We start from the raw sequence: 16,204 nt of genomic DNA, 5'->3' as shown, positions 1-16,204 counted from the left end.
ATGAGCCTGCAGTGTTGGTTGAGGGAATTTTTGGTAGGAAGTGGCTGAGCAGGTCAAACTCAGAAGCAACCTGACCAGGACACACCTATTTCTCCTCCATTGGGAATCCCTTTCTGCCCAGCCTTGCCACCAAGGATGATCTTCTTGCTGTTGTTTCCATGGCCTATGTGTTACCTCAGGGCAGGAGCCCAAAGGAGAAGAAATGAGAAAAGAGGGGGAATGAGGCTACCAGCCCAACAGACAGCAGAGTACGGTAGTGTCAGATCCCAGCACCTGGCAAGGACTCTAGCTAGTTTGAATAAAAGGAAAAAATAAGGAAGAAGGATGAGTAAGGTCATCTGCACAGAGTGCTGGGGACAGGCATGGTCATTTCTAGAGAGCATGAGTAGTTCAGTCAATGGGAAGGGCCAGGCACTTGCCAAAATACACATTTGCCTGGTGGCCTGTAGTGGTTTGAATTCACAGAAGATGGTTGAGTTTCACCAGGTGTAACTTTGGTTCACTGGGGCCTGAAGTACAATACTGAGGTAAGTACTACTGTAGAAAGTAAGAAAGAAAATGGTTTGAAAGCCACCAGGTCTGGCACTGGGGCCAGAGCAGGACAAATGCTGCTTTTCCAAGCGGGTGTGCCCTTGAGTGGCTTGAGGGTCACTCTTGCCACCCGGCCCCAGTTGCAGCCATGGTACCTGCTCTCAGCATCTGCAGTGTCCCCTGAATCTCTCCTTTTTTGTGGAAAACAAAACTCCTGGAAATGCTGCTCCATACAGCAATGGGCTGGCCTTGCAGAGAGCCTTGTGGGACTCACTGGGGCTTTCACAGCTGGAAAGGCTTGGCAGAGCAGACATGTCCCTGTGACTGGAACTTGACCATGTAATTGCAGCTGAGGAAAGCAGCAGGCACAGTGGTGGGAGGTAATGACTGCAGGAAAACTCCAGCTTGCAGCATCGGGCATGTCTTGCTAATTAGAAGAAACATAATCCTCTCGTCTTTCACTGTACCCACACTAATGTATTTGTATGTCTCTGATGGACTTACATTTGTAATCTCCTTACTAGCACATTAAGAAGACTTTTTGACAGTGATGCACAGAAAAGCAAATAGGATATTCGTGCAGTGACAACGCTGCTGTGGAGCATCTGTAACGAGGAGGCACAATCTCAGGGTTCCGATTCCTCTGCACGGCAGGCTGAGGTTTCCAGGGTCCCAGGGACATGTGAATACCTGTGTGCTGCAGTCCCTCCTGCTGTAATGAAACCTGACTTGCCAGGTCACCCTCCTGCAGTGACACAGTATCATTTACAGCTGTTTGCTTATTACAGAGATACTATCACAAGGTGTGGTGCCCTGATTGGAGTCTAGCAAGAAAGTAACACTCTTATTCACCCACCCACCCACCTTTGGCAGATGGTCTGAGGGTCTCCTTGGCTTCATGACAGAAAGTGGTTGATCCACCTCCACCCAGCAGTAATTATGGGTTGCTGCCTACTGGAAGTTACCACGTTGGCATCGGAGTGGTAAGCCTAGAACTCACTTCTGAGATTAATTGCAAGGTAAAAGCATGATTTCTTGATGTTTGTTTTATAGTCAGCCTAGTAAAAGTTACTTAATACACTGTATCATTTGCTTGTCATTTTGTTTAATGGTCATTAAAATGCTCTTAATTTCTATTACCCTGCTATTGTCCTATCTCTCAGCAGCCATTTGCATGCAGCCTTCCTATCAAACTAGAAAGCAGTTCTGGTAGCAAAAATGTTATGACATTTTTTGTTTTTCGTTTTGGAAGATTCTCCTTTTAAATTCTTTCATTCTAGATCCTCCTTTGTAAAACACAGGACTTTGTGGAGGGGCTTTGCCCGGCCCCCCCCAAAAGCTGATAGTTTTATGCCCTCAGCTTTAGGACAAAATTATTCACTTGTCAGTGCAGTTCTTATTGAACCAGGCTGGTTTGGCAGATCCACTCCTTCTTTTTAAACTTTATTTATTTTTATATCAGAAAAGTAATAAAATTAACAAAAGACTCTAACTGTACAGTTTACCACACAAGAGAAATAAAGCATCCAACACGCTTCCTTTTATTTGTAGCATCAGTGCTAAGCCCTTATAATACCAGTGCTAGGTAACTTTTCCTTCCTTCACCTTTTGAAACCTCTTGAACCAGTGTCCACACCGAGCTCTCTGTTTGCTCAGCATCCTCTGCCTTCACAGGAGGCTGTTGGTACAAAGTGGAAGACTTTTAATAGAAGCAAGGCCAAGCCTGCAGAGCCCCAGCCGCCTGTGTGCAGGGCTTCCCTGGGAGGGCAGGCAGGAGGAGCGAGGCGAGGGGCTCTAGTGCACCTTCAGCTGCTCAGCTGGGTGCTCCAACCGTAACACAGTCTGCAAGAAGGTCCCCAAGAGCCCTTCTGGGTGGACTCAGGTATCCCCTGGGGAGTTCAGCGGTCTCCCCATTCAGGTTCTGTGGAGCGCATCCCCGCAGGGGGATGTTCCCAAGCACCTCATCAGGACCAGCTGTAGCCTCCACTTGGCTCAGCTGTGATGTCCTGGAGCACCTCGGAGCTGCAGTGCTGAGTGCTGTGATGAGTAACCTGTTCCATGGAGCAAGCACTAAACCCCAGAGTCCTTACACAACCAGTGGGCTCTCCTTTATGGATCAGATGTAGTACCCAAATGATCCTGTAAACACAGCTATGGAACACGAGCTGCAAACTATTTAGCAAGGTCTGTTTTCATGTATGTTCATCAGTGAGTTGGGATCAGAGTGGGTGTAGGTCCTGGGGATGGTTGACTGGCATTAGCAAAGAAGGAAGAGGTGTGGGAGGATGGAGTTATGTTTCAAAAGAGAAGATGCATTCACATCTTCACTGTTTCTAGCCAGTGTACAAAAATATTGCTGATACAACAATACATAATAAACTCTTTTTTTAATGCCTAGATCAATGCAGAGACAGCAATGCAGAAAGGGGAAATCAATTCACTCAGTATTATTTGTTAATATACCAGCTTCACCACCTTTACAAGCACTGTAGTACCAGTGTCATCCAATACAGGCACACGACATCAACAAACGGGGAGATTGCTGACGAGGAGGCTGGTGGATAAGGGCAGCAACAGCCATGCTGTACACCAGAATGTTTCCAGCAGCAGCAGGTTCATTCCTGACCCCGGCACTAGGACTGCTCAGCCTCCAGATCCATGGGCATTGTGGGGCTGGCCTTCCTCTTCTTGGACCGTGCTCAGGCTGGCATGTGGGTCTGAAAAAGGGATTCGGGTAAGTTGCTGTGCTCTGCTGACCAGGATTCCTCCACAACAGCTGCTCCAAGTGCAGTGTAGGTCACATAGGTGTTAACTGTCATTTCAGCTTTGGGGGGGCTGTAACTTGTGTGGGATGGTGGGCTGGGTTTCACAGGGTTCTCTAAGAGTTTGTCACGTTGAGTGCTGCTTAAAAACAGTGGGATGGGGTACCCAAATCCCTTTGGTGCTGTTTAACATCCCTGGCTTGCTCACTTCAGGCACATCTGGAGGGTGTCGACCACCAGCATCTCTGAGTGTCGCTGCCCACGTGCTCTGAATTCCCTGCCATTGGGAACAACGGAGGGGCATTGCCTCTTGCCTTTGAAAGGATGCACAGAGCCTCTGTGCTTAGGCTAGCTAGTGGGTGCAGCCAGAAACCAGGCTTTGGGAGTTCTGGTTTTGTCTCGGACACGGTCTGACTGCCTGAGCCTTGCTCGGGGAGGTGACCCTGCTTTGGCGGGTCAGACACCCACGCTGTTGAGCCCTCAGACATAAGCGGTGACTCACCTTTGTGCTACTCCCAGTTGAACAGAGGGGACTTTATCTCCCCTTCTTGTATCGGCAAGGTCAATCTCTGCACAGACTGATTTGTCTTTTAAATCTGTACATTAAAAGGCATTATAAAATGCTGTAATAAGAGTACAATTAATGACTCTTTGGAAGCACTAAGCGGTTACTGGCTCTCAGTGCAGGAAATAGAAAGCAGTGAGGTTCTGGAGTTCATTTCCAAACAGGTGAGTGGTAACTCTCAAACCAGGAGGTGATTAGTGTGTCTGCAGATCTGGTTTCTCCTTTCCCTGAAGTGAAGGTGGGCGTTAGACTGCGGTGTGCAACATCCATGTCATGCCTCATCCAAGATTTGCCAATATTCATTTGTTGCTTTTTTACTCTTTAGCAATCAAACAGAAACTTTTCAGCCGGTACCTTCTGGGTGACAAGGTTGGAGAAATAACCTTTCAGTCAGTATTGCAGCAGTGTGAAAATGTTCTTAGGTGATATAACAGCTGCATCACATGATCAGAACACATTATCTCACAGCTACCTCTATTCTCTGGTATGGTTCAGAGAGTTTGCTAACAAAAATGTGCATTAATTCTCTGAGTGATACTGCACACGCTGCAAGGAAAATGCTCCAGATGGAGCTGCTCAGGCTTACCTGAACATATTTGCTGGTTACAGAAAACTTTACATTTATTACTGCTTAAACACCATCAGTGGTGAAAGCTACCTTGGCTGCTGTGGGCACGGGACTGGGTCAGTAATGCTATGTTCCAATAAATAATCCAGGTCGTATCACCAATACTGTGATTGCTTAGGAGGCAGGTGGCCCTCCAGTTAGTTTTAGGAAATATATTTAGATTTCAAAATTTTTGTTGTCATATTCAATTACTCTAAAAATGTAGGTAATGGTGTGTAACAGGCAAAGGTGTCTCTTCCCAGTGAAGCCGTGTTGAGTCATTTTATTTTACCACCGAAGGAACAAACCCAGTTTTAACAACAATAGTTGGCAGTATTTCTATTAAATGGCATTAGCCAATAATTTCTAAAACTGCCTGTTAATTATGGCATTCAACCCTTGCAGGCAGTTCTATTTATACATAAGTGCAATCCAGTTTCCAGCCATCAACTGAAGACTATGGCCTTCTGCCGTAGCCAAACAAGACCACGCATTACCAATTCCTTTCCAGAGTAAATATATTGTTAATGGGTTTGGGGTTTTTTTTTTTTTTTCATGTTGTTTGTTTGTTTGTTTTTCATCCTGACACTGCCAGGTAACATTCAAAAGAGACACTTTACACACCGATACCTCTGGGCAGCTTGTCTGATGCACTCAGGCCTGCCAGCTCAGGTCTGGGCAGCTACTCCTCTCCAGCACAGCTCTCCGTGCCCGCGGCTGGGCGGTCGTGGCAGCCAGCCTGGCTCTGGAGTCGGGGAACCTGTTGTCCACACCATGGCTCTGGCATTGGCACCAAACTAGAGGACCAGCTTTGGGGCAGGACCACGGAGTCAGGGCGGGCTGAGGGCTCTGTCAGCCTGGGCAGCTGGGCTGTGTTGTGCATCCCTTGAACACCGAATCCCCAGCACATTCGGCAAGAGGGCTGGCACAGTGTGTGCGGCTGGGTCGGTTTGTTGCTGGCCCTCAGCTGCTTTCTGGAGGTGCCTCCTGGGTTCACGGCATGTCTGGAGGACATCGCGTCATGCTGTAAAGCTTTATATTCTTAGCTGCACAAACCCATTTTATAATGCATAGAGCAGGAGCAGATATGTTGCAGGTAACAGTTACAGTGGGAGGAAAAAAGTGTCATTTGTTTTGCACTTATCACTTTGACTAGCTTTAATTATTATTGCTATTTTTAGTGCTTCTATTGCAGTATTACCAGGGGCTGCCCAGTCAGCACTGAGCTCCATTGTATTCAGCACAAATGCGCCCAAACTCCTCAAAAAGAAATATATATATACAGTTCAGAATGCAACTTACGATGGTGGAGAGGAGGGATAAAACCAAATGGATGCAATTAGCTTAGGCACAACTTAGTCATCCTCTTCTTGGTGTAATTATAAAATGGACAAAGGTAGCGCCAACTAACCTTAAATGCCCTTCTAGCCATAATTAATTATATTGCATAATAATGGTGTCAGTTTAAACATTGTTTAAAACCGATGCTTTGCTCGAAATTACTGTACAGCCACACTTACATCTTGCACAACAGACTAAAACACAACAGTGTCTTGACTTCCATTTTCTATTTTGTTGTGTCATCTGTGCATAGGAAAAGCTCTTGGCCAAAGAGGAGTCAGGGGTAAAGTGGTAAATAAAAGTGGGTAGATTCATCTGTCTGTGGTGTATAAGGAGCAGGTAAATACTAGAAATGCCCAGAGAAGAAGTGGGTACAAAGGGAGTGCCCTTTGCCTGCGTTTACCCTTGACTACACCACTTAGAAGCATTGCATAATTGATACAATTGAACCACATCAGTCTTTTATTTATAGAACATAATGAAATGGTTTTCAACATCCTGGATCATGCTGCATGGGTGATTGCCATGTATGCACCCAAGGAGAATAAATAAAAACATTTCCCTAAGGTATTACATCTCTTCACCTTCTCTAGTTGCATCCAGGACTTTATTTTGGGAGAAGTCCTGTAAGGGTGCAGCCTGCATTCCTGCTGTGCCATTGCACACGCATCACGCAGGGGAGAGCTGCAGTGATGCTGCTCTGTAACGCTGGAGTGCCACCGTGTCACTTTTCCCCTCTAGTACATGAAGTGTTGTCATCATTCCGTGGAGCTTAGGGCGTGTGGATACCTAAACGTACCACAGACTATTGAACACAGTCCCCTGCATTGGACTAAGTCCTTGTTCAAGCTCCACAGCCTGCATTTGACATAAATCTGGTTTACCTAGGAAGCATACAGGCTAAAGCTCAGAAAATAAAAACAAAAAAGGCTGTGGCATTTGTTTGATAGCTGCTTTCAGTGATGGAAGCGAGTCATGAGGAACCCCTGATAACGACACAGATGATCTGCGCTCGCTGTTTGAGCCACAGGCTCCCACACCAGCATGTGCTTGTGACACGGAGTCTGACACCGTGCCTGTGAACATCATCCAAGGGACACTGGTCTACAACAGACACGAGCATCACGTGGCACTGAGACAGGGTTACTGTAAAAGTCACATAAAACAAAGCACTGCTATAATTTTACTTGGTTGTTGTTGTTGCTATTATTGAAAAAATATGGATAATTTAGAAGTAGTTGTCTTGCTGGATTGTTTGTCCATCTTTATATGATGTTCTACTGTTCTATTGCATCATTTGAATTTGGCCTTTACTTATGATGCTACATTGTTTTATGTGTATACTTTATAATTAGAACTACTAATTGCAAGCTTGCTTGCTGCCTTTAGTTGGCTTTTCCAGGGCATTCATTACTTGCGAAAAGATCACAATTACTGAGTTCTTTCCAATTGCTCGGTGCGTATTTTCTTAAATTGAAAAGAAACCAGGAGTAGGTTTTCAACTAGCCTGTTTCTACGCTTTACATAGTGCTCATCTGGTGCATAGAAATTAACTGCATCAAAAAAATTGCATCTTTTCAGAAGGCATTTAACCTCATTTCTCAAAAATCCTCTTTTTTCTGAATTAAAAAAATAATCACCACAATGACATATCATGGGAGTCCTATGCTAGCTGTTACATTAGATTTTAATTGGGTTTTTGACATGTAAAACTTTAGCATGGAAACTTTGTCATATTCTTGATAAATTTTGAACTGAAAAAAAAAATCCATATACGTTAATGGTTCTGCAAGAAGGAGCCAGCTCCGTACACATGCCGCACTTAGACACAATGCTCCCATTTTATCATTCGTGATTTCAGCTTCGCTGATGATTCAGTGGTGTTACTCCGCTGACAAACTGGAGTAACCCAGCAGTGAATCAGGCTCATTGGCTCTGCATCTCACTATCTACAATGAGAATCCACCTACAGGTAAAACACTATCGTACTGCACGTATCTCACAGCCTGCAATCTGTTCTGGCTTGCCAGATCTTCATCGGAGAAGGATTGCATAGGCTCAAAATTAAAGCACATGCTGACTGCATTTTAGTCAATGGGAATACTCATGTGAACAAGATGAGCTGGTTTTGGCTTTTCTAATTACAAATTGCTCAAAAATAGCAGAGCATCGGGTTACTTTTTTTTGGGTTTTGCTGATGTTTTTCATTACCTGGCTGCTGCAGATGGAGAAAACAGTGCCTCTGCTGCTCTCCCAAGAGGGCCACGAGGCGCAGGTCCAGCACCCCATGGACAGCCGGGGCCAGCGTCCCCCAGCGAGCCGGCACAGAGCCTCAGCACCGTGTAGAGGTGTGCAGTGAGTTCAGGTCACTCTCCTGTCACCACACACTGGGGCTGGTGACAGCTCCAAGGAGACACCTCTGAGTGTGTGTTCTTGCAGCAATGGGAGTTACATCAGACACCACAGCTATTTTATTGGCAGCCATGAGATCAGTTTCACCATGGTAAACAATGGCAAATAATGCTAGAAAGTGTACGTTACTGGGTTTTCTTCCTTCAGTGTGATCATCTCATGATTTATTATATAGTCTCTATTCAAACTGCCAGATAACTTCCCTTTCCCTTATATGTCATTCCTGTTTCGTTTCCTGCCCAAAGTCAGTCTTCAAAGGACATCGCAGAAATCTGCATTCATCCAGCCCCTGCAGACATAGCCCTCTCCCCCCGTGCACAAACGTTGCACATTTACCTCTCACTCACCCTGTCCTAAAACTAATGAAAAAATGGATCCCAGTTGTGTGTTGATCCAGACAGTCTCAGCAGGCAACAGGGCCAATTGTCTGCTGATTTGACCACCCGCCATCACAGAGATTCTGAGCAATTAACTGAGGGCATCGTTTTGTTTGGGGGGTGAGTGGGATGACGAAGGTGAGCTGCCTTTATCACGTTAACAGGTTGGGAGAGGGGCTCCAGCTTATGCCTGGCGATTGCATGGGGAACATAACTGGAAAAGTTCTTGTTTCCACTCTTAAGCATCACCTCAGGGAGCATCTCCACTGCTGCAGGCACTGAGCGCGGCCTCGGGGGCACGTTGCCTTGCCCAGCGTGGCTCGGAGATCTAGCACCACAGGCACAGTGCCCGGAGCCACTGCTCGCCCAGGTCAGCGGGGCTGAGCCTGCCAGGCCTGAGCGGTGTCACACACGCTGCGGTCTGCAGGTGACATCAACATGGAGACATGGCTGCTGGGTTTCACTGGGTGAACACAGCTTTTTCACCCCATTAAAGGCTTTGTTTTTGGGTCTTCAACCTGAAATCAACTCAGGTGTAGGCAGGTGGAGATTGGTACTATGTGCTGGTGTTCAGCTGGAAGGGGCTGATGGCACCAGGCTGCAGTGACAACTGGATGTCACCATGAAAAGAGAGCCAGTCTGTTGGTGATCCCAGCAGAGGGGAAGGGGGCCGTGACCTGCCACTGCCCCATCAGAGGCACAGTCCTGTGGCATGGTCTGGCTGCAGCACATGGGAGACAAGTACCACGGCTTTCAGGAGCGGAGCGATGGCCTCATTCTGCAGTGACACCTGGCCTCAACCAGCACTGAGCAATTGTCACTGTCAAAGAGAAATCAGATGAACGCAGGAAAAGTGAAATGTCATGAGATAAAATAAGGAATGAATGAAAAAGGCAGAATTGTACAATAACACTAATGTAAACACTGGTCTGTTAAGAAATGGAAGCTTAGTTTTTATCTCGTATGAGGGAGACTGTTTTTGAGAACCTATGTAGAGTTAAATGAATTCATAAACCTCCGTACCAGGTGCAATCATTAGTCAGTAAATGAATTACACATAATTATCTGCTTTGTATTTAATTCACTTGGCTTCCAGTTTCTTACTCTTCACACAGTGAAACTCTCTATCTCTCTCACACAAACACACTCTCCGTGAGCAAGGAGGTTTTGGAGGGCTGCCATCGTCCTGACTCATGAATCAGACTCCATGATTTGAATGATATTTATCTAAGCCTGCAAACAAAGAAGATGGCAATGTGTCCAATGAGAGAATAATTATTGTTATTATGTTTATAGAGCAACAAAGTCGGGAGTTAGGACCCCGGGGGAAAGGCGGCAGGAAAGGCGAGCTGGGCAGAGGCAGGAGGCTGTAGGCAGCGTTTCAGTGCAGGCATGTGCCAGGGCCCTCGCAGGGTTCCCTGCCTGTGAGTCACCTCTGCCAGGATTCACCCAGCGGCCAAGGCGGGTGGCCAGGTGATGCTTCCCCCGGCGGGGACACTCACCGGGAGCCGAGAGACCACCTCCCTGAGGGCTCTCGCCATGATCCTGGGACAACACTGCGCCCATGAGGGTTTTGGCAGCGGCTGGAGGGAGCTGGAGCTGGCGCAAAGCACCCCAGACAACTCTGCCGCTGCGAGGCTGGGGATGGGGACGTGTCAGCCTGCGGCTGATCCAGCCCCGGTTGCACTGGGCAGCAGCGCTGGCAGGGCAGCCTCCTGCTTGCAGCAGTGTGTGTTTTTTCTTATACAGAAGCCAGCTGTACAGTTCCATTCACAATTACTTTAACTAAACTACAAAGAAAGGAAAAAAAAAATCCATAACAGAAAAAGCTTGCTTTGTAACTAACAGCCGCTGCCACAGCAGGTTGCTTACAAATAGAAATGTCCCTTGAAATGGCATTTGGACTCACCCAGCTCCACAGCACAAGGTCGGGCAGAGGAGCCCTGTTGCACCATCTGGGACAGCTCTGGATGCTGCGACAGCGGCAGTGCCGTGTGTGACCCAGGCCTGCTCCTGTCGGTTAATGTTCTGGGTACTCGGAGAGGTTAGCAACAGGAGAGGCTCTGCCTGTCCTTTAGGGCTATCTGTAGCAGGCAGTAAGTTTGAGATAATCAGTAATTTGAAAGCTGTATTTTTAAAATACCTCTTCCACTTTAAAGCCTCATCTCAGCTGGGACTGTAAGAGTCCCCTGAATTTAGTGGGCACCCCATGCCCTGCCATGAAGGAGGCAGCAGACCTCTGATGCGTGGCTGTTGCCGATGCGTGCACCTGCACGAAACTCACTCATGTTTCTCCTCGGGCCCACAGAGACAGTCACCCATGTTCACAGCCGGTGCATCTGTACAGTGGGATAACGATGAGCAGCATTTCATCAGCTTGGTACCACCAAGCAACAGCCCCAGCCATTGCAGCTGTGGCTCTGCAGACCTTGGAGATGGACATCAGACTCTGGAAATGTTTTGGTTTGCGGTTTAAGGACACAGCCAGCTGTGGTAAACGCAAGCAGCACTTCTGTTGAGAACACTGGAAAAAGTGTCATTTACTTCCACTGACTCAGCTTGAGGATGGTGAAGTTTGAGCCACCATGCAATTATCTCTGATGATCTTCAAGTTAACAACATACAGCCAGGGAGACAGCAGGACAAACAGCCAGGTGAAGAGGTTACCTGGAAATACAAATGAATTTAGAATTAATCCTACACAGAAAACAAGGCATCCTGTTCTTGTTCTCCCATCGCCATTGTGAGGGACTTCCAAATTTTGTCCTTGTAATTGGAGGGGAAGCAAACCCAATAACCTACATAATTATAAATGCTCAAAAAAAAAAAAAGCAAAATAAATAACTTGATGTCTCTTCCACTCAACCCATTTTTAGAAGAAAGTTTTATCTCACTAGATGTTTTAACTGGTGATTATGTTAATACTCTGGAAGCAACATGGAAAGGCTTTGACTAAGGAAGAATCTCCAATGCAATGATAGGCAATGATCTTTGGATCACAAAGCATTCTTTTGGGGATGTGCATTGCAAGTGCTGGCTTTTTTAAACTGTAGCAAATCTTTCTTACTTAATTCCCTCTTCAGAACAAATTAAATTTTCTGGAAAATGTTGATAGAAAACACCTATATGCCAACATTAACAGCCCAGGGTAAAAAAAAAGCTTCATATGAGAGCAATCAAAAATATTGCTGAGACAATACTGGCCACAAGAGGAGAAAATGTGGTTTTAGGGACTTAGTAAAGCCTGGGAGTCCTGGATCAGGACTTTCTCAATCTTCCCAAACTGGCCCAAGCCTTAAGAAAGCCAGCCCACCTCCCGGTGCTCCGCTCTGCCTCGCTGTCGCAGCAACGAGACACCGGCAGCCTGCGAGAACCAAAGGATGTTGCACTGGTTACCTGAACTCACGGAACTTCTTTGCCTGTGTTTACCATTGAAAATTGCTGCTTCTGTTGAAGGGTACTTTAGAATGGAAACAGAGCTTTGTGCCCAAAAATGTGTGTGTTTATTTATCTATCAGTTTGTTTGTTTGTCAGTTGATCTAATAAATATATTGCTGTTCCCCAAATTTGGTCTACAAGGCATTTTAAGATCCTTGAATGGTGAAAGTGAACAAAACCATGCAGTCTGTCAGCAGGCAGGTAAGGAAAAGGCAAGCACAAGACTTTATAGAATGCAAACAGCAGTTTCTGCATCTCCTTCTCTTCCTCCCTGACCCACAGAGGTTTTACATTATTATTACAGAAAACACACAAAACCAACCAACCAAAAGAAAAACCCAAACAAAAACAACCCCCCCAAACAAACTAGATAGCAGCCAAACTGATATGCAAAGCACTCCCCTGTTTACAGTCCACGAGACGTAGTGCCATGAACTATCGGCCCAACGAGGATGCCACAAATACTTCTCTCTGAGCTGGCTGACAGAAAACAGTCAAAAAAACAGGGTCATAAATTGCTGCTTCATTATAAATCACTGCGCTCTGCACACCTGTTCCAGCACACCTTGGGGCTGTTGCTGGACATAATGTGCCTTTAATTTTTTTATTTTTTTAATATTGCAACCCAGATGGCAGCTGACTTTGCACACGCGAGCACGGTTGTACAGCGACACGTACCACAAGACCACCGAGCAGTCACGCTCTTCACCGTGACACCCAGGGAGGTTTCTAAGAACGCTGTTCTCCAGTTGCCTGGTCTGACTGAGGGTACATGGCGAGGCTGCGGCGCTGTGCTGTGTAACACGGCTGTAGAGCCGGCACGCATCCAAACATCGCAGAGCGTAGGCAAAGCAAGTTCAGGGCTGTCTGCACCTGTCTAGAGAGATGGATTTTTTTTTCAGCACAGCAAAACAACTTAGAATCAGGTCCTCACGCAGTGTGAACAAAACCTATTTGGGTGCAAGATCAGTATGGAAAAGTGTATTTCAAATTTGGAGAGAGGAATTTTTTCTAGTTTACAAGCTGTTCAATGTTTACAAAGTTTTAAATTGGAGTCAGTAACAAAAGAGCACAGATTCAGCAGCAAAGATTTGAGATAAGCCTTACTGTTGCTGTACTTCTAGAGTTATACCAGTGAAGTTAGCCTAGTATTCTGCAGAATGATTAATAGCCTGTGCTTTTAGGGATTTTAGTAATTTTTGTTGAAGATACTCAAGTAATTTAGAATAGGAATATTGTTTACCAGCCCTGGGAAGATTACATTGCTGGGTCGTGTTCACATACGCTTTGGAAGACTTAGAAGAGGACAGGGAGAAGGAATGGAAAGAACCACATCCTCCTCTGGATCACAAATCATGCCTCTTTGTACCTTTCAGACCATAAATTTCTCTGTTTGCAGAGCACTGGCATTTCGCCTGGGAACGTCCATTAAAAGTTGTAGTTCTACTGCACTGCACCTCTCAGTGTCGAAGGTGGCATCTCCAGCATGCAAAGGAAAACTTTAAGGTCATGTCTGTGGTAAAAAGAAAAACCCCAGATTAATCTGACAGCAGATTCAGCGTCTCCTTCCCATGGGGCTGTTAGGGTATTTTTTCCAGTGACAGTGAAGCGTGCTCTGGCTCACAGCTTTTATGTTATTCCATATTGTCTCATTGCACAAGCCTTGCTCTAGGATGAATATATGAATTCTTGCTTTGGTGATGTGAAGCAATTTAGCCCTGACCTTGCTGCAGTCCCTTACACATACAAAGCATCCTCTGAAGCCAGGGAGAGTTTGGCCCTAAAAGCCAATGGCAGGACAGGTCATGTCCCTCATGTCCTGGGCAGGCAAGATGTGCCTGCATGGCCAGGACTCCCAGACCTTCCCAGCATCTTCCTCTCTGACAGGGACAAGACTCGCAACCTGAGACTGTCACGTACAGCTTTGTGGTCTGACCAGCCTCTGTAAATTCTCAAAAATGAGTCTCCCCAGCGCAGCTAATAGGCAGAGCTGTGAAATACAACCTTTTCTGAAGAACCCATTCCTGGCCCTGCCTCCTGCTGCCCCATGCCAAAGTAATGAACTAACCCCCATTTACAATTGTTTTGCTCGACATATGGGGTCCAGATAGGGAGAAATGGCCAAAAGAAGGCAAATTTAACTCAATATGGGAAAGTTCCTACTGCACTGGGTGTGGGTATATACTGGTGAGCTTGGCTCTACAACAGGGAAAGGACAAAAAGGCAAAGAGAGGAGAAAAGCTGAGCTGGGAGGGAGGGGCGGAGGAAGATTTTGTGTGCGCGTGGGAAGGAAACAATGGGACAAGGGGAAGGAATTAGAAGAACCACATCCTTCTCTGCATCATAGCCCTGGAGTTTAAGTTACTCCCTCACACCGGACCAACCCACAGTGCTGCACTTCTAACATTGCTCCCCTGTGACCGCTGCGGTGAAGCTCCATCCTATTCGATGTGTCTCGACCAGGGACCATTAGGGTGGCAATGCTCTTCGCGTGTTAGTTCAAGCATCCCTCCTCCTTTCCGATGACATTTTGATGTGTCCTCCACCCCTGCTGGCCTGTCCCAAACCCCTACAATTAAGCCCCAGCCCCACAGTCTCTGCTGAACACAGGCCAAAAGATGTTCCTCCCTTCCCTCCACCTCTGACCTCACAGCCAAGCCAACCCTGCCCCAGGCAGACCAGCTCACTCCAAAGCTCCCCACAAACCTTCAGTGGGGAGGTGCTTCCCACCCATCCCACTTCCCTGCAACGCCTCTGGGGAAGAGCTGCACAGGGAAGGGACAAAGGCAAGATGGTATTTCCTTGCACCCTCTTGTCCCTACATCCTCGCCTCTCATCTCTGCTTCTGCTAAGTTTCTGATGCTCATCGTCTTATTTGTGAACTGCTGCATGTCTCATTAATGACAATATATTGGTGCTTTTCCGTCATTGCTATATTCCACAATATTCGTACTATTCATAGTATTTACCCTTGTATACCCTTCATATGTTCAAAATATTTGCAACAATTTACTGCTTATTCTCCCAAGGGCAGTGCAAGGGAAGTGGGAAGCAGATGGACCAGTCAAGGGTTATCGGCAGCAGCCTCAGCACTGGAGTGTCCAGTATGATGCATCTTGGTCTGAACAACCCAGAAACAGGTCTCCTCAATTTACTGTTCCCTTCGGATAAAAAAAAGTCTGCAAGCACCCAAGCAGTGGGTTAGCTTAAGAGCTTTCAGACACATACAATGAGCAAAAATTGTTTTTTAAAAAATGCACATATTTATAAATACACACACACGTATGTACATACATATGCATATATATATATGTAAATATGCATAGGTAGACATACATATATATCCATGTATGTATATCTAAAGTAGAAATGGAAATATGTAATAATATATTATATACATCATATGTTATATATTGTAATATATATACATCCTTATGATATGTAACCAGGTTCGATTTTGCTTCGATAAGCCTTTGACTATGGTCAAGGTATCTATCTGAACATTTGAGGTTCCCTGTTTGGAGGATGAACTATAAATATCCAACTTCCCTGTCTCCAGAGAGCAGAGGAGCTTTATCCTTTCCTCACAGAACCTGTGGGAGTGTTGGGTTGACATTCAGCAGGAGAAGCCTAAAACAACCTGAACACCACCATCCTCTCAGCTCTCTAAGTCCTGCAGCTCTGAGGTCACACCGTAATACACTACTACCTGGAGAGCTTCTGTTGCTGAGAACAAGGCGAGTATGAGGGGACCAGTTACACACTTGGAATTGCACAGAGTCCTTCAGGATTTATTTGTTCACGCCAGAGAGAAAGTGAGTCATGAGAAACCTTAAGGTGGAGCACTCAAAACAAGGAGTGTATAAACGATTAGCAAAGGGAAGGTCAGCACTAGTCCTTCAAGTCTGAGCATGTCCCATTGTTGATGGTACATAAATAATACTAGTTGGATGCCTGTGGTTGCAGAAGCACTATCACACTTCTAGTGTCTGACACGTCTCTGACTCATGTAATATCATCAATGAGGCTGATATCGGTTTTCTTTAGAAAAGGTAGTTAAGGTTACAGGAGCAAAGTGGCAAGAAATGGAACCTGACCAACAGACTCAGTTTCAAGTCAAAGCTGCACACTTGACAAAAGTGTTTAGAAATAAACCAAAACCCCTTTACTA

The 16,204-nt window shown here is 46.0% G+C and overlaps 1 long non-coding RNA gene across 1 annotated transcript; it reads right to left on the bottom strand.

The window, feature by feature from the left end:
- Nucleotides 1-2,223: 2,223 nt before the first annotated feature.
- LOC309444720 lies at nucleotides 2,224-13,540 on the bottom strand. The gene is made up of 4 exons (XR_014185144.1): nucleotides 13,403-13,540; nucleotides 12,712-12,910; nucleotides 10,880-11,262; nucleotides 2,224-3,248 (listed from the first exon to the last, which is right to left on the bottom strand). It is a non-coding gene; the product is annotated as an uncharacterized lncRNA (long non-coding RNA).
- Between the last annotated feature and the right edge of the window lie 2,664 nt (nucleotides 13,541-16,204).

The sequence above is a fragment of the Streptopelia decaocto genome, assembly GCF_964273445.1.
Source record: "Streptopelia decaocto genome assembly, chromosome: 11".
Lineage (NCBI taxonomy): Eukaryota > Metazoa > Chordata > Aves > Columbiformes > Columbidae > Streptopelia > Streptopelia decaocto.
Note: the sequence above shows the minus strand (reverse complement) of the source record. Positions and strands in the feature narration are given on the sequence as shown.